At 48.9% G+C, this 27,202-nt stretch overlaps 2 pseudogenes; both read right to left on the minus strand.

Moving 5' to 3' along the window:
- Nucleotides 1-11,295: 11,295 nt before the first annotated feature.
- Nucleotides 11,296-12,910, minus strand: LOC146201904 (kinesin-like protein KLP2 pseudogene; annotated as a pseudogene).
- A 6,341-nt stretch (nt 12,911-19,251) lies between these two features.
- LOC146201905 (kinesin-like protein KLP2 pseudogene) lies at nt 19,252-20,878 on the minus strand (annotated as a pseudogene).
- Nucleotides 20,879-27,202: the final 6,324 nt, after the last annotated feature.

Raw genomic sequence — 27,202 nt, forward strand, 5'->3', positions numbered from 1 at the left:
TTCCATCTCTGCGTGCTTTGTGAGCTTCTCTGATAGTATGACTTGTCTCCTTTGTATGGTCCGATGAACTATTTCAGAAAACTAAATACACCTTTCGCTTTTTTTATTCCCGCCGAAATCTCTTTTTGAGCTTGAAAAAGGCATACTGTCCAGATTGATTTCCGGTTCTGGTGGTTATTTCGGTCTGCGATGTATCAAAGTACGAAAACATTTCGTGAGGGGTTGAAGCCCCATAAGCCCTCCCCCTGGCCACGCCCCTGATCTCTCTGTTAGGAGCTTTAATAGGAACTTTAATAGTAATAAAAAGTAAAATCAGTTTTGGCTCTCACGTGCCACAGCAAGCGGTGGCATTTAGCATCAGTTTCTGCCTGCGGTTGTGATTGCAGTTGCGGTTTCTGCCCGTTAAGACGACTGAGGAAGGTGCTACGAAAGAACGCGGAACATTCGAATCCCTTCGCTCTGCTTTTCTCCTCTCCGGAGCATAGCTCCGCTCCGGACACTAAAAAACACCGCGTACCAAGCACGCTTGGAGTACGACAACATTGGCCTCAATCCCCTGACGCCCAGCCTCGGGGGGGATGGCCCCGAACCGTCCCGTCGAATCCAGGTCGCCGGGTTTTCTGCTGCTTATGATGGTGACCTGATGTCCAGTCCTTACTTTTTGGGTGGACACTATGATGGTGCCTCAGCTGGAAAACACAAGATAAAAGAGAAAAGGAGGGGAGAAATGATACACCCGGCGCCCTCGCATTTGGATATTTGGTGCAGTCATTAAGGAGGCGTTGAATGGCACAACGACAACTGTCGTGCTTCTGCCGGTGCGTTTGCCCGAACGGCAGTTGTGCGACGAGCGCGACGGGCATATGACCATTATTTCCCTCCTCTTACCTCCCACTGACTTCTTTCACTTATCTTCCGATCAGATGATGTATAAAGTTGTAGTCAGTGTTCTCTGTGTCCCCTTATATCTTCGTCCTCGTCCTACGCGCTATTTCATCAGAAGAGTAAACTGCACGTTCGACTGTCTTTCGAGACACGAAAGACTTGGTCTTCAAATTGTGTTGTTGCACCAGCGAGCAATGCACGACCGATGAGTGTCGTGAGACATAGTTCGAACAGCAGCATGGCAATAAAAGGCGTCATTCTTTGCCAATTAAGGCTTCTTTACTCCCCCTTCAGTGGCCTCGGGTGTCACACCATATTACGCATACAGAGCCAAAGGGATTGCCACGGACCGCACACAGCGGACGAGTACGAGTACTGGTCCCCACTATAGTCGGCATGGAACGATAGCGTAAAACTGCAAGACAAAAAAAAATAGTGGTTGATTTGAATAGTTAACCAAATGCGAAGTAGGTGTGTAGCACTGCTTGACCGTTGTACTTCAGCACATCAAGCACGGCGAACCTATGCCGCAGTGCCAGACGGCCCGGCTTCATACATTGCGACGCGAAGCAAGCGCGCGACGCAACCGCGTCCTCAGCTTTCCTTGCACCATCTTCAGAAATGAGTGAAAACAGGCACAATGTACATACCTCTTTACAATGCACTGCTCTGCGGCCGAAAGGTTTGGGGTGAGATTACAGGGGAAGAGAACGAGAAAGGGAAACGAGCTTGAAGGCGAGCGCCAGTTAAGGCGCGGAGCATACATGGCAAAATTACTTTTGAAAAGGAAATAAATTACATTACCAATTACTTTGCTGAAAATCACAGAAAAGTAATTAAATTACATTACTCATTACTGCTCCCAAAAGGTAATGAAATTACATTACAATTACTTCTACTGAGAAATTAAATTACTTTTAAATTATTTTCTAGTTTCTAACCATGCAAAAACTAAGCGAAGCTAGTAAGCAAAACAACTTGTTCTCCAGACGCGAAGCACCCACAATCGTTCGTCTTCCTGCCAAATTTCGTCCCAGAAAGCTATTTTTTTTCTCTCTCTCTCCTACAGTACGTGCGATTACAAAAACAAGACTACCGCAAAAATAAAATGGTAGAACGGTCCTGAAATGACCGGCGAACCCAGCGTCTTGCTGGCCCGGAGCTGTCTCCGCAATTTGAAGGGCCCGAGAAGCTAGGTTATTTATTGCTTCTGCAGTCCCAAGAATCGATGTCGGCACATTTGTGCTCGCTGCTCAGTAATACTCAAGCCACGGTGCCTCACGTCATGGACCCTTCTGCCTATTTCCCCCAACCCTAATCCTCCTTCGCCCCGTGGTGTTGAGTGTGACCAGGCACCACTGTGCCCTAGCCGACGCAACAGGGAGTGCCGCTACGCCGCGCTCCAAACTAGTTTTCAGCTCCAGCCTTCTTGCACCATCTCTCCCTTTAGCATTCCCTTGACGCCTCGTATCCTGCTGCTTGGAGAATGGTTGAGGTCTCAGACGAACTGTTCTGCTCAACTCTGTCCCCCTTTGCCGATCCGTTACGCGGCCTTCGCTTGCCGCACGCCGTTCCTGCTTTCGCGGCACTCTACTTCGTCGTCTATTGAAGGAGTAGTGGTGCATTTTAGTAAAAGTAATTTCGAAAGGAGTTCATTACTTTTGCTGCGAAATTACTGCCAAAAGTAATTCATTACATTACTAAATTACCAACCCGAAAAAGGAATTCATTACATTACAAATTACCGAGAAAAGTAATTAAATTACAGTAATTCCATTACTGTAATTCAATTACTGCCATGTATGGCGCGGAGGTAAGCACAAACAGCTTCACGACACGGCGAGCGCCTTGGAGCTGAGGTACAGGAAGCACCGCGCGTGCACATCTGCTGTCCGTGAAACGGCTGAGGAGTGACTGATGCGAGGGTAGAGATGTCGAAGTTGAGGACGAGCGAGTGACACACGACTTTCCCCTCCGGAGTAACACACGCTTGTGAAACGTTGCCCAGTGACGGCCACCACGTCTGCAACTAACACGCCCCTCTATCACTGTCATACTCTCTCACTAATAGGTGCACCTATGCGGCCGCTCCGCCCCCTCAGTGTTAAGGCCTCTGTACGGTCACTATTTGGGCGCTGCGCCCGTCCGCTCGAGGACACATCCGCCAGGTCCTAACATTGGGGCGGACGGAGGCACGCGTCCTCCGCCCGGCTGCCGCACAGAGTTCGTCAACTTCAACTTTTGTCGCATGCGTTCTGGAGGCGCATCGCAAGCTCCTCCTACTTTTTCAAAGATGGCCGCCGACCGAGCGTAGGCGAAGCAAGGCCTAGGTGGACGGTGCCTGTCGATGAAAGATAGACTTCATGTCGCTATTGCTCGTTTATTACGATTATTCAAAGCGACTTGGAAGTTTGCCTTGCCATGTGCACAAGCATCGAGTGACAGTTCCCACAGTTGAGTTGGCCTGCACCGAGTTGACGAGTGGCCGACAAACCTACGGAAGATTTACTACTGCTACACAGTTGCGGTGCCTCGACGTGTTTATTTGGAGCCGTTTGTGATTGCTGCAGGATTTTCACGGACAGCATCAAGAAGCAGCTCCCCGCAGTAAATTAATTCCCTGTGCGCGTATACAGTTTCATAGCAGCGACAATTAGTGCGAGTGTAGCGAAAGTGATACGTTCGGAACGACTGCTGTTTTGCCAAGTTGGTGAAATCGCCTGCAAGTATATCTGTTACGAGTGAAAAGCTCACTGCGCACGCTTTGTTTTCCGAATGTTGATATGAATTTTGAGCTGTGCTAGTCGCATTCATTCGTCTGCGTGCAGTGATCGCGAGCAATCACTGATATCAATCGTGTTTCGTGTATGTGCTGTGCTTCAGAACTGCCGTGGGTGTGAAGCGCCCTTTCTGAAAACTGTGTTTTACGTGCGCGAAACGATTTTGGCTGCACGGAGAAGCGTCGGGAAGCCGGCACCAATCTGCTGCTTGATACTTCGTGAAGTATGTTTGCGATGGTTGCTTGTTATCGTTGCGTCGTGTGATGTCTTGACAAATGTGTTTATTGGGATTAATCGTTGTACTCCGAATGCTCTCATTACAACCGTGCGCGGACGGCATTATTGTTAGTGTTCTTGGCCTCTTTATATATAGGTAAGAGTTGTGGGCACACAACCACGGCGGGCTTGTAACCAAGTTTTAGTGCCGAGAAAAAAAACAAAAAAATTACGCATTCTTGCTGTGAATGGAACGATTACCGTAGAAATGGCTGAGAAAGCTAAGAAGATGTGTAAGATTTTTTAGGACAAGTGTAATAGATTGTGCAGTGTTATATGGTACAGGAAGAAAAGTACAGACACAATCTGAAATGAAATGCCATCTTATGTATTATTCAGTTTCCCCATTGGAGCAGTATAAGGTTAAAAGGATGGAAGTTTTCTGCACATTGTGCAGGACAGTCCTCATGATATTCTGATAAAAAAAACTCGCACTGTGAGCCATAATACTAAAGAGTAAGAGTGCCTGCAAGCAAGATCTCAGTAGAAAACCACCTGCACGAAAGTGTATAAGGCTCCATGGATTCAGCTTTATCATGCGGCTCACAGAGCATAGTGCGAACCTTGGGGTGCAAATACATGGCACAAGGCAAATGTTTACATCTGGCATGCCTTAAGCTGCATGCAGTAACACTTCATGAGAGTGATGAATGCTGGTACTCTCAAGTATGAATCAAGGAGCAAAACACTTTCGATCCTCATTGAACTCGATCTGCATTCAACTCGTGCAATCGTGCCCGAGCCTGCTTGGATGGAAGCTGTTTCTGAGCGCTCTTGAGTTTTGAAGCACATCCGAGAGCGGGCGTCGCCACCCTCGATGTCACCTAACGCACACGAAGGAAGCTTCTCAGTGGTCATTCAAAACGGCCGTGCAGCACCGGATGCTTCAATGCTTCCTGAAAACCTCAATGAGGATCACAAGTGTTCGCGTCGCAGAGGTATAAGAATGAAGAGGCCACGAATGAGATAGCGGCCTATCTTCTCTGCCCGACAACTCTCGCCACCCGACTTGCAGCACGCACCAGTTTAAAGTTGTCGAGCAAAGAAAAAGACCTAAAAGAAACAGGGGGTCATCAGAGCACATGATAGCGTCCTAAACATGTTGCACGGTATTGTCCAGAGTTTAGGCTGTAGCAATGGGTGCACATTTTGGCTGCAGCACCTTCATCAGCATATTCCTTGGCTTTTGAAATGTATATGCCACAATAGCAGTTCCTCGAATCTGCTGCAGATGGTGGCAAATTATCTTCTAACGCCTCTAAGAAATGACGCCGAGTGGCGACCTGTTCAGTGCAGTTTATTTGAAGTACCCTCAGAGCCCGGTTTGGGCGTCACAGAGCGGAGTGGGTACATCATGTATTCAATACAAGAAAACATAGGCAGCACAGGCACACATACGCGTATTCGTTCAAATCGATTATACAGTGCAATAATTAGTGATTAGTGAGTTAGTCTTAACATGGCTGAAGCAGGCCTTTGAGCTCTCCACGAATCCAGACTGTCTTTGCGCTTAGCTTGGCGCTTAGCTGCAGCCTTCTCAAGAAGGGAGACCCACGGTTGCGCACGATTTCTTCGACGGCTTGGATTACCACGAATCCCTTTCTAGCACAGTCCTGGTAATCCTTGTGTATCGATGTGTCCTCGTGTGCACTCAGCAGATCAAAAACTTCCTCGTTGTACAACTCGAGGAAGGACACCTCGATAGTGGACTCGATGTCTTGTGCTTGGATATCTTCGAAGACCTGATGCATAGTGCGGGGAATAATCCCGGCCAGCGGGTCATTGGCCCAGCCCAGATGCGCATTTGATCTTTGACTCTCCGTGGTGAAGGTGTAGCCGGTGCACATTTGGCCATACGCGAACACAGTGCATTTGTAGCCCATCATGACCTGGGCTATGGTGGGCGCCATGACCGCCGGTACACGTCGATCTGCTTTGCTTCGGGTCGAAACACCTTGTCAAAAGTGAATGACTTGCGGAGAGAACTCTCTGGAATGACGCGGTCATTTACAAGGATCTCTTTCTTGTCCGCGACCACCTCGACTGCACTTGTGTAGCCGCTCTTCTTCTCCAGTGTGTTCGGGGGCCACCACCGTACAAAACCTTGAATGTGCTGGCTCCCCAGCTTCTTCGTAGCCATGGCACACATCAGACGAAGCGGAAACGCAGGAACACCAACATGCACCGCCGCTGACGCATTCTTCTTCTTCTTCTTCTTCTATGTCTTCTTCTTTCTTGGTAAATGGCACATATACCCACAAGGGAGGGGGGGGGGCAAATGCACCGCATATACTGGATTACTGTAACAAATCAATTATCAGCTAAAGAAAAAAAAGAACTACGATTCAAGATCGTAGAAGTAAATAAAATAAAAAAAGACAGCGAATTTTGTAAATCAGCACTAACGTTGGAATCTGACCTCTTTTCTCCTCAAGCACGTACCCAACGTACCCAAAGTAACGGATTGGTCTGGATTTAGTGCAGGCACAAGACATGTTGACTTGATTCGAAGTTAGCCTATATTATATATAAATTATGAATTAGGAATGAGTTCTGGCGAAAAATGTTTTGAAAAAAAAAAAACAAAAAAAGTGTGACTGCCTGCCAGACTCGCAGCACGCAGCTGTTTGAAGTTGTCGAGTAAAGAAAGAAAAAAAGAACCCGGGGATCGTCGCAGCACGCGACAGCGCCCTACACATTGTTGAGCGGTAGCCGACGAAGCCCGAGGGCTGCAAAAAACAGTCTTTACGAAGCCCGAGAGCTGTAACAAACACAGTCTTTATTCGATCCCGGCGTAAGCCTAACTGCGCAGCTTGAGCTTTGCCGAAGCTCCCGGTTGGTTTGTGGGGTTTAATGTAACAAAGGAATTCAGGCTATGAGAGACGCCGTAGTGGAGGGCTCCGGAAATTTCCACCATCTGGGGTTCTTTAACGCGAACGGACATCACACAGCACAAAGGGCGCCTTGCTTTTCGCCTCCATCGAAAAGCGGCCGCCGAGGCCGGGATTCGATACCGCTTCCTTGGAAACAGTATAGTCGAGCGCTGTAACCACTGCGCCACCCCGGCGGAGTGCCGAAGGTCCTGCTAGCTTCCGCGAGCGCACAGCAGCGCCTCCCAGGCTATCCAAGACTAGCCAGTGCAAATGGCTACTGCCTATTGGATCTCCCCTGACAGAGAAGCACTCTCTTGGGCGGAATGACGCAACGTCCACACTCTGTGTGCTGGTGGGAGGCGTCAGCGCAAACTGTGTGTGAATCTCTTGAAACTGAAATCGCCGGGAGCGTTACGTCTGTGCGTCACCTTCATGTGTATCTTCATGTATAGACGTCTTGGTTCTCTCGCTTCTCTTCCGCAGGCTTGAGAAAAGGGACATGATGGTGCCGATCTCGCCGCACTTTGCCGTCTCCAATGTCAACCATAAACGATCTAGGCTCGCCAGAGGGTGCCACCATACTTCATCCCCTTCCAGAAGGTTCAGATGTTGCCGCACGTCATGTCGTCTATCGTAGTTTCTTCGCTGCTATTCGTGGTATTGGGTTTCAAAATTCCCGAGTTTAGTGACCTCTGGAAAATGGGGAACAAGCATTCCGGGAATAAGAGGAAGCTTTGTCCATAACCGCGTCTCCATCAATAGTTCAGAGGGGCTATAGCCATTTTTCAATGGAGTCGCCCTGTAAGGTAAGTGGGTCAGGCACGGGTCTTCAGTCTTTTTCATTAAAGCTTTGAGAATTTTCACAGCAGCGTCGGCGAGTCTGTTGCTCTGAGGGTAGTGTAGACTTGATGTGTTGTGTCTTAATCCGTAGTCTTGAGCAAACTTGGTGAAGTCAGAGGACGAGAACTGCGGACCATTGTCGGAGACCAGCACCGCTGCAATGCCATGTCGGGCAAAAACTGATTGGCAGTGATTGATCACTGCACTCGATGATAGCTTCTCTAGACGAGTCAGTTCCGGGTATCTGGAGTAGTAATCAGTCGCAATCAACCACCAGTGACTATTGAACAAGAAAAGGTCCATTGCAACTCTCTGTCATGGTCTTGACGGAAACTCAGTGCTCTGAAGGGGCATTTTGCGGTTACTGGACGTCTTGACACATTATTGACAATGTTTTACGGTGGTTTCGATGTCGTTGGCCACTGTAGGCCACCAAACGGAGTCCTTTGCACGGGCCCGTGTCTTCGGCCACTGTCACTTCGGCCTGATACCTCATCATTGGCATCTTAAGTCTTTGCAGCCGCAATGTAAGGTCATCAAGGCTTTTTTGCATAAATATAGGTACCAGCGGTTTGTGGTCTGTTTTTCGTATGACTGACTTGCCGACAACGTAGTCGTTGAACCTTCCGCAAGCCCAAACCAAGGCAAGAGCCTCATTCTATATTTGAGCGTATCGTTTCTCAGTGTCAGAAGTCGGGAGGCATAGGCGATGACTGAAAACTTGCCACTGGTCTGTTTCTGTGGAATCACTGCTCCCCATCCAAATGAAGAAGCATCTGCTCTGACCACTGTCTCCTTAGCAGGATCGTAAACCCCTAGCACTGGGCGAAATGAAATTAATTGTTCCCATTTGTCGAGCGCTTGCTGTTGAGGCAGGTCCCAAACTAACTCCTGCTTTTTTGACAGCAAGCAAGTAAGCGGCTAGAGCAAGTTCGCAAGGTTGGGAACAAATCGGACAAGATATATGGCCATTCCGAGCATCCTTTGCAACTAGCTTCTGTTAGTTGGACTGTTCATTTTTAATATGGCTTCAGCCTTTTTCTCGTCATGTCCGATTCTATGCTGGCCAAGCTTGTGACCTAGGAATGTGAGCTGGTCGAGGTGAAACAGGCACTTGTTCTTGTTTAACGTGACACCTGCCTCATTTAGTCGTTGGAGAACGGTGCGAAGTGTTTCGTCATGCTCTGTTTAGAGCCCCAGTTAAGAATGTCGTCCATATGGCACACCACTCTGTTGACGCCTTCCAATATATTTGACATCAGTTTCTTGAAATGCTCGGGAGCGGACGCGATGCCAAACGGTAGCCTGTTCAAGGAAAACCTCCCAAATGACGTGATGAAGGTAGTAAACTTCTTTGTGTCTTCACTGAACGGTATCTGCCAGAACTCTGAATTGGCATCGAGCTTTGATAAAACCTTTGCTCCGTGAAGTAGCCCGAGTGTATGCTCGACGGACGGGATTGGATGCCACTCTCTTAGGACATGACGGTTGAGTTCAGTGAAGTCTACACAGATTATAACATCACCAGTAGGTTTTTGGACCACCACCATAGGCGCACACCGTTCAGTTGGTTCATCCACAGGTGAAATGACGACATTTTTATTTCATTCGCTGCAGTTCAAGCTTTGTTTTCTCGTAGAGCGGAATTGGTATGCGCCGAGGGAAGCTCAAAGCAAATGACTTCACTCCTTCGCGCAAGCAAATGCGGTGCTCTCTCTGTAGCTTGCCGAGTCCTTGAAGCAAAGAAGGAAATTCGTCTCTTGGGCTCACCTTCTTTAAGATGGTGTTGACGAACGTTAGCATCTGCAAGTCTTTGATGGCGGACTTGCCGAGTAGGGTAGTGTAGACATCTTCCAGGGCATAGACGTCCTGCAGCGTTTCACGTCAACGGTAGGAGATTAGAAGACGTTCTACGCCTTTGGCTGCGAGAAGTCTCCAATCAGGACCGTAAAGCTGACGCGGAGAACACGACAACGGAGGCTGATGTCGAATCATGCTGAATGTCGCGGGAAGGAGGACAGACTCGTTGGTACCTGTGTCGATCTTGAATTTGACAGGTTGGCCTTGTACGAGGACAGTCGTCTCCCATGTCAATGTATCGAAGGACGAGACCATTCCAAGAAATGCCTGTTGGCTGTCGGGTCTTGATGCTTCAACGATGCCAACCCTACGTGACATGCAGAAAGATGCGTAATGACCCTTCTCGTGGCAGCACTTGCATACATGAGACCGCGCTGGGCATAATGAACGCGGGTGTCGGTCTTTTCCACACCTACGACACGTTGTCGGAACGTCGTCAGGTGCATGTAGATGTGTCCTTGGTGCAGACTGCGATCGGCCATCATTGACATGAGTAGCGTTTGTAGGATGCTTGACTTGCTGCCTGCCTGTTGCAACTTTGTTGACGGTCAGCGTTTCTGGATCAAGCTCCGCTTGCTGTTGACGTGTGCTTTCGACCTGCCTGATGGACTCGAGCTCCTTCTGAAGGGTATAGATCAGCGTCAAGTTGCAGTGTCGGAGACAATTTATTATCCTGAATTTCGACGACCAGCCTGTCTCGAACCAGTTCCTCTCGAAGGGTGCTATACTCGCAATAGTTGGAAAGCGTGTGAAGCGCAGTCACGAATTCTTCCACGGATTCACCGTCATGCTGGACCCTCGTGTTGAAGCATGCCCGTTCAAAGATCACGTTTCGCCGCGGAATGAAGTACTTGTCGAACTGCTTATGGACAACCATTAAGTTCTTGGCGTTCTCTTCGGAGAGTTGGAATATTCCGAAAACGTCCTCGGCTTCGTCGCCCATCGAGTGAAGGAGCGTGTCTACCTGGTGTGACGCTGACTTGTCGCAGAGACCAGACGCCGTGTAAAAACGCTCGAACAGCTTCCTCCATTTCGGCCACTCGACAGGAGTCGTGAAGCAGAAGGCCTCGGGCGGCTGAATGAAGAAGGTTTCTATGCGCCGGCCGTGTGGTCCAGGCTGTAGACGCTGCTTTGATGTTTGCCGACGTAGAAGGGGTGGCCGTGCGACAGGAAGGGGCCCCGGGGTGGTTCACTGTGGGAGTCGCGTTACTTCTGACACCATGTTGAGCGGTAGCCAACTAAGCCCGAGAGCTGCTAACAAATACAGTCTTTATTCTAACCCGGCGTAAGCATAACTGCACAGCACGAGCCGCGCCGAAGCTTCTGCTAGCTTCTGCGAGCGCACAGCAGCGCCCCCAGGCTATCCAAGACTAGCCACTGCAACTGGCTATTGCCTACTACAACAAACATGTTGCACGGTTTTGTCCACAGCCCAGGCTGCGGAGCCTGAACTGTGGACTGCAGAGGTGGGTGGGCATGTTGGTTGCATCAGCTTCATCAGCAGGTCCATTGGCTTCAGAAGTGTATTCCACAACAGCAGTTCCTGGAATCGGCTGCAGAGGGTGGCAAATGATCATCCAACGCCTCTAAGGAATGACGCCGAGTGGCGACCTGTTCAGTGCAGTTTATTTATTTCAAGTACCCTCAGGGCCCGGGTCGGGTGGTACAGAGCAGGGTTGGTACATCATATATTCAATACATTACAAGAAAAAAAAAATAGGCAGCACCAACACACATACTTGGATTCGATCAAAACCATTATACAGTGCAATAATTACTGATTAGTAAGTTAGTCTCAACCTGGCTGAAGTAGTCCTCTGAGCTCTGCACGAATCCAGGCCGTATTCATTGTTGGTCTGATCGATGACAGATGTTTGCTGAAGATTATGATATGGCAGGTCAATTTCGCTGATTGTAGTCTTAGCAACTCACCAGCTCCTCAGCAGATACTCTGAATGCAGCATCCGCACGCGAACAAGGACAGCCTGCTGTCTCTCAATATATGACATGTCGTAGACAGCACTTGCTCAGTTGCATCCAAGCTCATTTTCGTGTTCCGGGGTGTGGCAGCAGTTGCTAAGAGGCGTTCAGTCATTTCTGAAACTGCCTGTTTTTTTTTAAACCACAGCCGAATAACTTCTTACAGCTTTTCGGTCGGAGACTAAGTCTGGGCTTCCTTCTCCAGAATCTCCTGTGACTGGCCGCTTGATCTGCATTCCATGTTCCTGTAGTTCTCTTGGTCTACAAAGATCCTATTCTTGTCACTCCATGGTTGCTGCAAGGTGCCCTCCTCATCCTCTCTATATCCTCTCTGTACCCCTTAATAATAGCCTTTTATCTTTTGGTTTACCTCTGGCCTGGTTATGCTGTTGGCCCAGTGGGCGCAGTCCAAGGTGCACGAGGTCTCAAGGTTCGACACGACGGGTGAGATGGTCGCAGCGATGGAAGTCATGGAGCGGCTGCCCACGGAGCCCTGCAGCAGCTGCGTCACTTTGCTTTCCCTGTAAGGCACACATGCTGCATTGTCCACCAAAGCAGTTATGACATGGCCCAAACTAAGAAGAGATTGGTCACCGTTGCCTGCCTCACGGGCTCCTCGACCAATAGCGCCAAAGCAGCCTATGTTCTCGATGCCTACAAGGTCAACCAGTTCGAACTGTCCAGTTTTAACCAGCTCATCGCCATCATCAGTCATTTCACGGATGCGGACAGGGACTGCAAAGACGGCGTCACTGCGTGACGAGGTTGTGTTGAGCAGAGTGGCCGCAGCCTGGCGCTTAGCTACAGCCTTCTCAAGAAGGAAGACCTCTTCACGGTTGCGCATTATTTCTTGAAGGCCTTGCATTATCAAGGATCCCTTTCTAACAGCGTCCTCGTAAATCTTAAGCGTCGACGAGTTCTCGTCTGCACTCAGCAGATCCTCGCTGTACAACTCGAGGAAGGAGAACTCGATAATGGACTCGAGGTCTTGTGATTGCAGGTCTTTGAAGACCTGATGCAGAGTGCGGGGAATAATCCAGGCCAGCGGGTCATTAGCTCAGCCCAGATGCGCATTTGATCGCTAACTCTCCGTGGTGAAGGTGTTGCCGGTGCACATTTGGCCATACGCGAACATGTGCAGTTGTAGCCCATCATGACCTGGGCTGTGGTAGGTGCCATGACCGCCCAGTACACGTCGATCTGCTTTACTTCGGGACCAAACACCTTGCCAAAAGTGAATGACTTGCGGAGAGAACACTCTGGAATGACACGGGCATTTACAAGGATCTCTTTCTTGTCCGCGACCACCTCGACCGCAGTTGTGTAGCCGCTCTTCTCGAGTGTGTTCGGGGGCCGGCACCGTACAAAAACTTGAATGCGCTGGTTCCCCAGCTTCATCGTAGCTATGGCGCTCATCACACGAGGCGGAGGAGGAGGAGGAAAACATTTATTATGTAAACTTCCTTTTCTTCCCGAGTGGAGCCCTCAGTCCAGGGCTCCATGTGCCGCCTCAATGCTGCAGGCCCGCCAGAACAGCTGTCGCTGGTCTTGCGGGTTGTTGCGAATAAAACGGTCTCAGAAAGAATACAAATCAGTCCATAAGCCCATGGGCCACGGCAATCCTCTCGGCCCGCTCGATTAGCCGGCGTTGTTCGGCCAGCTCCGTGCGGGACAAGGCAGCTTCCCATGATGAGAGGGTGGGGCGAGGTACAGGTGGAATGCCACCGGGTGGCTTTGGGCAGGCCCAAACAGAATGGTATATTGTAGGTCGGTGATGTTGGCAGGTGGGGCATTTATCGGGGTAGCGGGTGGGGACGAACAAATGTTTGTGGTACAAATTTGTACACGTGTGAGTTTGCAGTTGTCGCCATGCCACAGCTTCGACCTTGGTGAGTGTTGGGTGCGGCGGTGGCAGAGTTCTTCTTTTTGTGCGGTAATATAGTGTCATGTGGGTGTAAGACTGTGGAACTGTGCTGGCGTCCTCTGTGTCTACTTCCCCCTCCGCTTCCGTCGACAGCGCCCGGAAGGTTGCTGCTCGGGCGAGCGCGTGCGCACTCTGGTTGCCAGGAAGGGAGGAGTGACCAGGAGTCCAAACAATTTTAACAATGGGAAAGGTGTGATAGTTTATAGGTGAGAGCACGCGTGAAGCCTCGAAAGATAATGTATTCTTCGCGAAGGCGCGACACGCAGCTTGTGAATCTGTGATTATTGTGTATGTCGGACTGGTGGGATGTTTGTAACATGTGTCCATGTGGTGTATGAAGGTGAGTGCTACCGCTATGGCAGTCTCCTCAGTCGTCGTGCTCGAGTTCCTGCCACGAACGGAGCCCGTAATCTTAATTGAGCCGTTGGCGTCCGTAACAGCTAGTGCCATCTAACAGCTAGTCCTACGACCAGTGTGGAGTGCGGGGTCCATATTCTTTGGAACTGGTGCGACCCTGATCTTAGCTGCCAGTTTGGGCGAGATGGCATGGTACCTGTGTTGCAGCGGTGTTGTCGGCTCCGGGTAGCCTAGTCTACGGAGAACAGTCCGGCCCACTCTAGTGTCTCGAAGGCGCGTGAGTTGGCCCTTCCTTTCGGCTTCTATCAGCTCTTCTGCGGTGTTGTGGAGGCCAAGCTGAAGCAGGCGATGCGTCGAGGTGTACGGGGGAAGTCCGAGGGCTGCCTTTACTGCCGATCGTAGAAAGATGTTCAGATGATTGAGTTCAGTTCGATTGAGCTTGTGATAAGGGGCGTGAAACATCATACGGCTGATTAATAGCGCCTGCACGATTCGCATGGTATCCCTTTCCTTGAGCCCCCCACGTCTGTTGAAAATACGGCGGATCAAGTGCGTCACCTGCGCGAATTGCTTCTTCAGCAGCTGTATAGTGAAGGTCGCTCTGCCGTTGCTCTGCAGATACAGGCCCAGTACCCTTAGCCGATCCACTCTAGGGATGGGAATTCCTTCCAGATGCAAGTCGATTTCCCGGTCGACTACTTGGGTCCTCGCTCGTGCACGAATCACAAGCAGTTCTGATTTCTCAGCCGCGCATATAAGCCCGCGTTCAGTTGCGTACTGCTGTGTCATCTCAATTGCTTCTTGAAGGCTGTCTTGGATGTGGCCGTCAGAGCCTTTGGTGATCCATAACGTGATGTCGTCAGCATAGAGCGCATGATGCAGATCTGGAATTCTTGACAGCAGCGGAGGAAGTCCTGCCATCGCCACGTTGAACAATGTGGGCGACAACACCAAACCCTGTGGAGTGCCTCGACCAGTGAGACGTATCGGTTCAGAGCGTACGTCTCCGATACCCAGGGTAGCAGGTCGATCCACGAGGAAAGCCCTAACGTAATCATAAGTTCGTTGACCACAATGTGAACTCGCTAGTCCCTCCAAGATGGCATCGTGCGACAAGTTCTCAAAGGCCCCCTTCAGGTCTAAGGCCAGGACAGCACGGGCCTGGGTTCTGCCGGGATGATCGATCACTTGCTCTTTAAGCTGAAGATGAACATCCTGAGTAGAGAGATGCGGCCGGAACCCGAACATGGTGTCAGGGAAGAAGATGTTGGTTTCCAAGTGCGGGTGCAGCCGCCGGAGCACTACATGCTCCATCAGTTTCCCAACACACGACGTCAAGGATATGGGTCGAAGGTTCTGAAGGGCGAGCTGCTTGCCTGGTTTCGGAATTAAATTTATGTCAGCATGACGGCACTCTTGCGGGAGTGTACCGGTCTTCCATACGTCATTATAATAACTGGTTCTGGAGCATCTTACATGTAATACCGTCCGCCCCAGGGGCAGTGCTCCTTCTCAGGCTCGCGAGTACTGCTCGAACCTCTGATTCCGTGATGTCCTCGTCCAGGGGTGAATACTCATTTTGATGAGGGTATTCTCTATATTGCGGTCTGGGACCCGTCAGTGTATAGCGCGCCTCCAGGGCATGCAGCAGTGCAGTGCTATCTTTCGCTTCCTTATGGAGGAGTTTGGCAACCGCTTTAGAGGTTTCCTCTCTGGTTTTGGATGGGTCGAGAAGGCCTCGGAGGAGTGACGACGTTTTGGCCGTTCCGAGTGTTCCCTGCAGCCTTGTGCAGAGCCTGTGCCAGTTGGAACTCGTGAGCTCTTCCGCATAGCGCTCTGCCGCAATTGTAATTTCCGCTATACGTTTCCGTAGCTTACGATTGTGTCGTTGCTTCCGCCATCTTCGGACAAGTCCTCTTCGAGCTTCCCACTGATGGAGGAGGTGCGGGTCGATCTCAGGTGCCTTTTCTGTGGCCTTCAATGAGGAGGTGGCGTTCTTTAAATCCATCTGAAGCTGTCTCATCCATTCAGCCAAAGGGAGTCACTCGCCTTCTTTCAAAGCAATTCTTTGTTTTCGGAAGGCGTCCCAGTCCGCGAGGCGCAGCTGACGACCAGACACGCGGCCCACTCGCACTTGCATCGCCGTCTCAAGGATAAAATGGTCACTGCCAAGAGAATTTTCTAGGTTGGTCCAGGTGCACGGATGTTGCGTGCGAACTAGTGCCAGGTCCGGGCTAGTGTCCCGGTTCACGCTGTTGCCCATACGGGTGGGATGGTCGGTTTCAGTCAAAAGAGTCAGTTGGGTGCGGGCAATAGCTAGGGCCAACTTACGGCCCTTGGGAGTTTCGGTTTTGTAGCCCCACGAAGGATGGGACGCGTTGAAATCACCCATAATTAGTAAAGAGTTCTCATGTGGCTTCACAATCTTGAGGGCGTCATGAAAGAGCTCTTCAAATACGTCCCTCTTGCCCTTTTTGGGAGGACTGTACACATTCAACATAAATACACTGCCATGGCCTCTTTCTCTAGGCAGGAGCTCGAGCGAAACGTGTGAAATGTGTGAGTGTCGTGTCATTGAGCAAACAATCGCGTTCATATCATTGTTAACCAAAATGGCTACGCGTGGTGTTTCGTAGGGATCCAATATTTGTTGCGTGAATGTTGAATATCCTTGAGTGTTGGTGTGCAGTTCGTTTCTTGGAGGGCGATAACATCTGATTTGCGTCCGCGAGACTCTACGAGTTGCTGCAGACCTGCCTTTTTCTGACGAAAGCCTCTGGAAACACAGCAACAGCAACATGCACCGCCGCTGACGAATTCGTCTTCTTTTTCTTCTTCCCTGGTAAATGACACATATACCCGCGAGAGGGATTGGCCAGGGTTCTCTGTGGAGAGCCAAATGTACTGCATTTAGAGGATTACTGTAAAAAATCAATTATCAGCTAAAGAACAAAAAAGCTACGATTCAAGATCGTAGAAGTAAACAAAAAGAAAAAAAATGCACGAAGTGTAAATTAGAACCAACGTTCTAATCTGACTTCTTCTCTCCTCAAGCACGTACCCACAGTAGCGGATTGGTCGGGATTTAGTTCAGACACAAGAAATGATTACTTGATCCGAACTTAGGCTGTATTATATATAAATTATGAATTAGGAATCAGTTCTGGTGAAAAATTGTTAGAAAAAAAAAGTGACCACCTGCCGCCACCCCACACTACCCAAATTTGAACTTCGTCGTTTTCAGTTTGAACCGGACTTCGCGGTTTTTACACAAGCCTCTCTTCAATCTTTGCGGTTAAATATTGCATCGAAGTTTCGTTCATCTTAGGCTGTTAACGCTCAATGACGCCAAGATGCGGCCGTATGACTTCTTTTGAAACGCGCGAGCGCCCGGGTTTATCTCCTATGATCGCAGCAACGCGTGACTTCTGCCACTTGCTCTAGATTGTTATAGTTGCCTTTCGCTCCTTATCGGACAGCTTTGCTTGCCAGCTTTAAATTGAGCGCAACCCAGAGCAGCAGGCACCGTTGAGCAAAACTCGCTATCGCCGCAACCAAAGTGTTCAAATTTCTATGCTGGGGTGAGATAGCTCCATAAAGGGCTTTTTTTTTTCACAATCGTTTGGTACCTTCCCGACTCTAGGACTGCCGTAAACACAACGCGAATATATTCACAGAAACCATGATGTTAGATTCGGCGAAATAACCCGAGTGAAGAGGGATCCGCACAATCAACTGATGGATGTTTTCTGCTTTAAAGGGATGCTGAAACAGTTACGCCGAAAATTTTGTTTGTACTTAAAATTCGATCGTTGGCTTTTTCTCTCTCTCTTAGCGCTAGGACAGGAGCAAACTAGGTATTCATTACTTGTAAATTTGGGGTTGATAAGAGAATAAATCTGGCGATGATGATGATGTGAAAATTATGGACTCTGCGATCGCCAACTACGGACGTGGACGGTGGTGTGAGCACTTGATTTTCGTCCTTCCGGCCAGTGTTCTAGACCATAAAAGTTCCGTTTTCGGCGATGGTTAGTTGTTTGTCAATGGATAGTGCTAACCTACCATCATACACACCAGATTCAATTTATCCTAGGCGTTCATCTCATATACAATAGCCGCGCCGATATACTACGGCTTACCGGTGTTACCCCCACCACACACGGGCCATTTTCCAAACAACTGCGGCACGGATATACGAGATCCTTCCCTGAAAACCGGTGTGTTTGTGGATTGTACTACGCCAGATTTCAGCCCGTCTCGTAGTCCGTGGCCGCAGTCACGAAAGACCCTGAAAAGCCGCGAAGTACAAAAAGAGGAGGAGCAGAACAAGAAGAAGAACAAAGAGAAGAACAAGTACAACAAGAAGAAGAACGCTGGCATCGTTTAATCATTAGGCTTTTTGGCACCCGTTTCTGGGTTTTGTGTCGTCATTGCCGTCGGCATCACCGTCGCCGTTGTCCCTCGTAACCGATTGTCTGTAATTGCACACACATGTGTTGCTCGAATTTTATCGAAAAGCTGAAAAGCTGATCAGCTGCGCTCAAATTTCCTGTTAGGAAGTACAGTAATCGTCGTTAAATTTTTTTATAAATGTTTGAATATCCAAGGGCGACAAAATCATGTGAAAATACGTAGGCGCATTCAGGGAATTCAAAACTGCTCTATAATCTGTATATGCAACATTACGGCAGGCTATTTGCGGTTAGGGGCAGCTTTTAAACCAGCTTATCATTTCACGGGTCTCCTGCATCTCTGACAGCTGACAATTTGTCGTTGCGTTGATAAGTATGCTGAAAAAGACGATTACTTCAAGCGTGCTGGCAATACAGACAGTTATAGGAGCAGAAACGAAGATTATCCACATTTCATGCAATGCTGGGAATCACAGGGTTATGTTGATCTATACCATAAATAATAACCTTGCTAAACTAATTAGGTAACCTAAGCAAGGACATTAAACAGACAAAAGCTTGGAGTTGCACGCAACGGCCACAAAAGAGATAGCGGCCTATATTCCTGCCCGACAACTCTTGCTACGCGACTCGCAGCACGCAGCTGTTTAAGGTTGTCGAGAAAAGAAAAAGACCAAAAAGAAACAGGGGGTCATCAGAGCGCATGATAGCGTCCTAAATATGTTGCACGGTATTGTCCACAGTCCAGGCTGTAGCAATGGGTGCACATGTTGGCTGCAGCACCTTTATCGGCAAATTCCTTGGCTTTTGAAATGTATATGCCACAACAGCAGTTCCTCGAATCTGCTGCAGATGGTGGCAAATGATCTTCCAACGCCTCTAAGAAATGACGCCAGGTGGCGACCTGTTCAGTGCAGTTTATCTGAAGTACCCTCAGAGCGCGGTTTGGGAATCACATTGCAGAGTGGACACATCATATATTCAATACAAGGAAAAATAGGCAGCACAGGCACATATACGCGGATTCAATCAAAACGATTATACAGTGCCATAATTACAGATTAGTTTCTCTCAACCTGGCTGAAGCGGTCCTTTGAAGTCTCCACGAATTCAGACTGTCTTTCCTTATTGGTGCGATCGATGACAGATGTTCACTGAAGCTTATGATACAGCAGGTCAATGTCGATCATTGTAGTCTTAGCAACTCACACAAGCTCCTCAGCAGCTACAGTCAGTGCAGCTTCCGGACGCGAACAAGGCCAGCCTGCCGTCTCTCTCAATCGACATGTCTTAGACGGCACCTGATCAGTGGCATCCTAGGTCATCTTCTTTTCCCGGAGTGCAGCAGCAGTTGCTAGGAACCGTTCAGTTGTGACTAAAACTGCCTGCTTTTTTCTTTTTTTTTTACAGCTGAATAACTGCCGATAACTTTTCTGTTGGAGACTCAGTCTGGGCTTCCTTCTCCAGAATCTCCTGTGACTGGCCGTTCGATCTGCATTCCATGTTCCTGTACCTTGTTTTCCTAGTCAACAAAGACCCCATTCTTGTCACTGCATGGTTGCTGCGAGGCCCCTCCGCATCCTTTCTATATACTCTCTGTACTTCTTAATAAGAGCCTTTTTGGTCATCTTTTGGTTTACCTCTGGCCGACTGGTTATGCTCTTGGCCCGGTGGGCGTATAGTAAAGGTGCTCGAGGTCTTCTCAAAGTTGGACATGTCGGGTGAGAGGGTCACAGTGATGGAAGTCATGGAGCGGCTGCCCAAGGAGCCCTGCAGCAGCCGCGTCACATTGCTTTCCCTGTAAAGCACACATACTGCATTGCGCACCGAAGAAGTTATGACACGGCCCAAAGTAAGAAGAGATTGGTCGCCGTTGCCTGCTTCACGTGCTCCTCGGTCAACACCGCCAAGGCAGCCTATGTTCTCGCTGCCCGCAAGGTACACCAGGTTGTGCTGTCCAATTTTGACCAACTCATCGCCATCATCAGTCATTTCGCGGATGCGGACAACGACTGCGAAGACAGCGTGACTGTGTGACGAAGTTGCGTTGAGCAGTGTGGCCGCAGTCTGGCGCTTAGCTGCACCCTTCTCGAGAATGAAGACCTCTTCACGGTTGCGCAGAGTGATTTCTTCAAGGGCTTCGATCATCACGGATCCCTTTCTAGTAGAGTCCTCGTAAATCTTAAGTATCGACGTGTCCTCGTGTGCATTCAACAGATCCCCATTGTATAACTGGAGGAAGGATGCCTCGATAGTGGACTCGAGGTCTGGTGATTGGAGCTCTTCGAAGACCTGATGCATAGTGCGGGGAATAATCCCGGCCGTCCGGACATTAGTCCAGCCCAGATGCGCATTTGATCGTTGACTGTTTATGAAGGTGTAGCCAGTCCACGTTTGACCATACGCGAACACAGTACAGTTGTAGCCCATCATGACCTAGGCGATGGTGGGCCCCATGACCGCCCGGTGCACGTCGATCTGCTTTGCTTCGGGTCCAAACACCTTGTCAAAAGTGAATGATTTGCGGAGAGAACGCTCCGGAATGACGCGGTCATTTACAAGGATCTCTTTCTTGTCCGCGACCATCTCCACTGCACTTGTGCAGCCGCTCTTCTTCTCCAGTGTGTTCAGGGGCCGCCACTAAACAAAAATTTGAATGTGCTGATTCCCCAGCTTCTTCGCAGCCATGGCGCTCATCAGACGAAGCAGAAAGGCAGGAACACCAACATGCACCGCCGCTGACGCATTCTTCTTCTTCTTCGTCTTCTTTTTCCTTGGTGAATGTCACATATACCCACGAGGGGCGATTACCTAAGGTTCTGTGTGGAGAGCCAAATGCACTGCATATACTGGATTACTGTAACAAATAAATTACCAGCTAAAGAAAAAAATAACTACGATTCAAGATCGTAGATGTAAATAAAATGAAAAAAAAAAAAAGATTGAACTAAGTTTGTAAATTTGCGCTAACGTTCGAATCTGACTTTTTGTCTCCTCAAGCAGGTACCTACTGTAGCGGATTGGTCGGGATTCAGTTCAGACACAAGAAATGATTACTTGATCCGAACTTAGGCTGTATTATATATAAATTGTGAATTAGGAATCAGTTCTGGTGAAAAACGTTTTGAAAAAAAAAAAAAGCGTGACTGCCTGCCGCCTCCCCGCACAACCCAAACTTCTACTTCGTGGTTTTCAGTTTGAACCGGCCTCCGCTGTTTTTACACCAGCCTCCCTTCAACCATTGCGGTTTAATATTGCCCCGAAGTTTCGTTCAGCTTTGGTTGTTAGCGCTCAATGACGCTAAGATGCGGCCGTATCACTTCCTTTGTAACGCTCGTGTGCCAGGATTTATCTCGTATGATCGCAGCAACGCGTGACTTGCGCCACTTGCTCTATATTGTTATAGTTGCCTTTCGCTCCTTATCGGACAGCTTTTCTTGCCAGCTTTAAATTGAGCGCAACCGAGAGCTTCTGGCACAGTCGAGCACATCTGTCGCTATCACGGCAGCCTAATTGTTCCTTCTGTGCGGGGGCGAGATAGCTCCATGAGGTTCCTTTTACAGTCGTTTCGGTGCCTTCCCGATTCCAGGACTGTCGTCAACACAACGCGCAAATGTTCACAGAACCCATAAGGTTAGATTCGGCGAAAGAATCCGAGCGAAGAGAGGTCTGCAGAATCAACTGATGGATGTTTTCTACATCAAAGGGATGCTGAAAACGTTACGCCACACAAATTTTGTTCCAACCTAAAATTCGATCTTTGGCTTTTTTTTGTCTCTCTTGGCGCTAAGACGGCAGCCAACTAGGTATTTGTGACTTGTAAATTTAGAGATCAAAAGAGAATAAATCTGGCGATGATGATGATGGTGTGAAAATTATAGACTCTGCGATCGCATGGTGTGAACGGTGGTGTGAGCTCTTGATTTTCGTCCTTCCGGCCAGTGTACCAGATCATAAAAGCTCCGTTTTCGGCGATAGTTGGCAGTTTGGCAATAGAAAGTGGTAACCAACCGTCATACACGCCAGATTCAATTTATTCTCGGCTTTCCTTTAATATGCAATAGCCGCACCGACTCCACCCGCGTGTTTCGTGATCCCATACTCTTCACTCACTACTCGTTCTGTATTTTGCTCACTTTTTTTTTTTTTTTTGGGGGGGGGGGGTGAAAAAGCTTTCCATTTTTATGCAGTATTGTCTTGCGTGTCGCCCAAAACACGGGCAACACTAGTAATTTCATTTCCCTTATAGCGTAAAGAAGCATAATAAAACCCTGCAGCATTACCTGCAGACTTCCCGACAATAAACTCAACACACAGATAACTGAAGGACACTTAAACTTCGCCTTTCATGCTATGACGCGACATTGTTAATTAATGGTTCCCGTCGGCGCGGCTTCCTTTATTTATCTGGCACCACTGCATACCTTATTTAGGTCCCAGTACGAATTTGGACCCGAATTCGCGTACATGAACTTGGCTACCCGGTTGATCGGTAATCTTTTAATTTGCGCCTGTGTTATCTCGCGCATCATATTAAGGAAAACCCGTTATAGATGTCCTGCTTTAAACAATTCTTACGAACATCCCTACGTGACTTAGGTGTAGCGTACCTGACTCAGGATGCAAGCCGGGTCCCTTGTAGATTCGATTGCTATTTCATAGGAGCTACCACAGTTGTGAGCTTCTCCCCGGTGACGTGGTTTCGTGACATAATAAAACTCGGCGACCAATCAGCGTCCGGTCATTTCACCCTCAAAATAGCCCTTCAAGAGGCATGCACGTGTTTTTTCGCCCGTGGCGTCACGCGCCGCCCACGGATAGGTGCGTTGGATTGTTTTTAGTTACGTACGGCAACAGAGCTACACGCGGAGAAGAGCATGACAGAGGTGCCGACCAATAGCTGAGAGTTCAATCTGCGCGGTGCAAAATGACATATGCGTCGACACAGTTACGTACTAGGCCTTCAAAAAGAAAAAAAAAAACCATCATTCCCGGCCCTCTTCCTTTTCCTCGCCCATTGCCGTCTATTTATGTTAGCATAACACATTCTCTTATGTCAAATTGTTGTGGGCAATACGGAGCAAGTTTTATTGTTTCGCGAACCCGAAGAGCGAGTTTCTATTGGCGACTTGGACTCAGATACCGAGTTCTGATTGGACCGCGACAATACGGTCTCTAGACATCATCCTTCTTTGAGGATTCGGAGAGTGTTCCATATCGTCGACTGAATTTCGCAATTAATTGGTGGTAGCGCAAGCACTGCTCTTCACATCGTTACAGTGTTTTTACTACCGTATTTCAGCACGTGGCTTCAGTGCCAGCTGCAATGAATACAGGAGGTACGCAGCAAGATAATTTGGTGCGTACTGATAAATCAGCAGCCGTGTGAATGATTCTGATTGCCAATACCGAACAAGTCCGCTGTACACCATGCAGTGCGGGCTGCGTAGTATTATGTTTATTACTTTTTTTTTTCTGCCAAAACTTATTTCGTGTCAATATCTCATTACTTCCATTCATCGCAGCATACGGGCAGTTTCCTTAAGCATTCAGAAGTTAGCTTAGTATTGCTAGCTTTCGACTGCTCAACATTTCAATCCTCAATGAATGATATTTACCTTTATTTTGATTTGAGCAAATCGGGAATCACAAAAGGCCGAACACTCATATGTCCCGAAATTTCTTACAAGTTCCTATAGCGGGGGCACATCACAGGGCTAAAATCCGAAATGTCAGTGGCACAGCCCAACATTGAGGCGTCAAAAGAGCGGGGCGCGCCCGTCGTGTTGAGAGAGCAGCCCTATCAAATCGCTCCAAGCCCCAGCTGAACGACCGAGATACCTGGAAGAAACTTTTCCTTAAACTTTCTCCCACATAGTGTCCGGGTTCCAGTCTCCATACGCAAATCAGGCCGGGAGCGGGCTGCCTAGCCGAACGGCTCTCGCGTCGCAGTCCGAGCACTCTAGCTCGCCGCATCCTACGCAAGCAACCTGCAGCAGCTGTGGCCAGGTTGCGTCGCTGGGCCCAATTCTTGGCGATTCAGTAGACGTTGCCGCTAGAGCCGTGGCGGCGTGCGCGCTTTACTGCGTAAATCTTTGATTTTTCGTCGTCATAACGGCACCTGATGATTACAACGGCCAAAGGGGGCATTTCGTTAATTTGGGATTACGCGCCGCTGGTCGTTAGGGCGCGGCCGCCGATGGCAGTGCGTGGATCTGCATTCATCAACGCGGCCAACGCGGACAAGCTCCGAGCGCATACCGCGCATAGACTGCTGCGCCGTGCACACAGGCACGGCGGGCGAGCCGGCACTGCAAGAGCGTTATATAATAATTTTTCTCTTCGCCAACACAGGTCTCGGAACGTGCAGAAGATTTCCGGAACCAGAGGATGGGCGGGAGCCTCGTCAGCGTTTCGGCTGACATAGAGGCTGGCTGGAAGCATGTTTTTAACGGTGCCTTCGAAAGCGAGAAATTATAATTATTTGAGCGTCACGGACATTGTTTTCAAAGAGCGCTTGGTGGCAGGATAACATTAAAAAAAAGAAAAAAAAAATGAACGCGAATTCGTTGCTCGAAGGTAGCGGCAAGCGAAATGTATTTTGAAGGACTTGAGACGGCACCTCTTGATGTCTCTGTCCATGTTGTTCACAGAATGAAGGGTGCAGCCATCTCATTGAGAATTGATACGCGTGTACACAGTGACGAGCACTCCGGGCGCTGGTTGGGGAACTTCCTTTCCATTTGTGACTGCTCACTTGAAAGGGGCTTATTCAACTCTTTGGGGACACGTTTTAGGCGATCCTACCGGCGCCGTGGTGCCTGCTTTCGGCGCGTTTAGGACGCGTTCCCTACAAAAACACGAAGCATGCCGCCTTACCCTTTGGTTCCTGCTGACAGCGGTCAGGGAGAGTTCGCTGCTGCGGCACTGACATCCGAAATCAATGGCCTACATACCTTTAAAGATGAGGGGTTTCTTAACGACCTAGGTCACTGACGAGCAGCCGAGACATGACATTTTTGCGGGAGTTTCCTCTCTACACGAGACGAAGAGCGAGGAAATGCCTGACGACTTTCCATGCAGGCGGGGAGATCTCTCCACGGAAACATTTGTATTCTTAATTCCACAGGTACGCTGTGCAATTCCTAGTTCAGTTATCTCCTCTAGCGAATGCGCAGTTTCGAGCTCCCGAAGCAGGATCGCGTATGCGGATTGATCGAACGATTGACGTATGTGCTTTTCCTTTATAATCGCCATGTGATGGCATTAATGACGTGTATCGGTTTCCTGAGGCCGACTTGGTTCCGCGATGGCTGCTGCGGCACCGCCAGTTACAAACAGAGGTGCGAGATACGAGCGGTACGAGATACTTAAAAAAAAAAAAGCCGACAACCATTTCGTTACCGTTTCCACACAAGTTTTGCGAAAAAGCACGCCGTCACTTTTTCATTCCAGATTTCTTTTTTTGTTGTTGTTGTTGCAGCGCGACGGCGGCCAGAACGCGGCCGGAGGATGAGAGAAGCAACCGAGCGCGCGCGCGCAAGCACGTGCTGGAGAGCAGCGCGGAGCAGACGACAGCATGCTTTTCGATGCGGCGGGGAGCAGACGACGCGGCCGCGTTGCGCGGAGGTTTTGATGGGGTCTCCATGGAGGGCGCCGACGCACAGAGCGGCGCAGCGCCCCCTGGCCCAGGTTTTCTCCCCTATAGACCAACACCGTGTTTACAAGCAAAGGGGGCGCTCGCGGCGTCGCAGCAGACTGGGGGTGAAAAATAGTGTTAGCGCCCATAGGAATACATAGAACCGAAATATTTCTAAGCAGTTTTCTCATTTCAAGGGGCACCTGTGATGTCGTTATTCGGTACAAAGCAACTATAAGCATCCTAGAACAGATCGTCAAAATATGAAATCTCATTACTGAGGCGAAGTATTTTTAAAACACTGCGAAACATGTTGGGGTGCGAGTTGGGAGGGCGACCCGTAAAAATGCATGTAAACACAACTTACCGGAACATGTTTCTCATTTCTCAGGGCATCAGAAGTGGTGGCTGGTCGTTAAACGTTGACCAGCGCTTTGAAGATGTGTGTGACAAAGTATGGTGCGTCATTACGGAGGCGGTCTACTTTTAAAACTCCCCGTATAACCTGTGCTATGAATCCAGACACCGCCAAAAGACAAGCTGGGTGTAGCGAATCGCGCAGTTTTGTTTAGTCTGATATGCTGCCGCATACGGTAAATAAGCTTGATAATGCTGTCGCTCCAGTGATACGTGCTAGACAGAATTACATTTAAAAAGCAGTTGTCAAATGCCATACGGCAATATGAACCGAACGAGATTCGCGCATTGCAGCAGACGACAGCGTAGCTGGTGATACCCACCGCGGCCGCCTCCAGCTCCGGAGCGTCTGCTAGCGACAGCGTTTGGCACGTGTGGTGCATAGTCGTCTGCAACTGTGCGCGGTCAGTTTATCGTGCTGTGAGCGGTCCCGCAAATCGTCAGACTTGCATTACTTGCAAGAGAATGTATTGTGTCATGCAACATGACGTCGGGGTGTCGTACAAGACGTTCACCAAAAAATGAGAAGGGTTCAACGCTGCTGAACCGAGCAAAATGTTGCGGTAAGTTGTGTTTACATCCCTTACAAAAATGTCTATGATCACTTTATGCAATGTCTTTAGACAATATGATCATAGAAGCTATCGACCATCAAAAGAAAGTCTTTAGAACACGTATGATCTATGTATGATCTCCCTTCCGACAATTGGCCACCGTGATTGAATAGAATGTATTTACATAGAACGTATTTATACCTCCTATGATTAGCCTATTGATAGCGTACATTGACACTGTAACGACTGTGTTCCGATAATTGGCCACCGTTATTTTAAAGAATCGTGTTCATACAAAGTATTAATACCTTGTGTTATGCTAACTATATTTCAAGTGTCCAATAATGTGTATTTTACTCACTATTCACATGCATGTAATATTTCGTGAAAAGTGAGAGTGAC

Source organism: Amblyomma maculatum, chromosome 1 (genome assembly GCF_055883805.1).
Source record: "Amblyomma maculatum isolate TAMU_Amacu chromosome 1, ASM5588380v1, whole genome shotgun sequence".
Lineage (NCBI taxonomy): Eukaryota > Metazoa > Arthropoda > Arachnida > Ixodida > Ixodidae > Amblyomma > Amblyomma maculatum.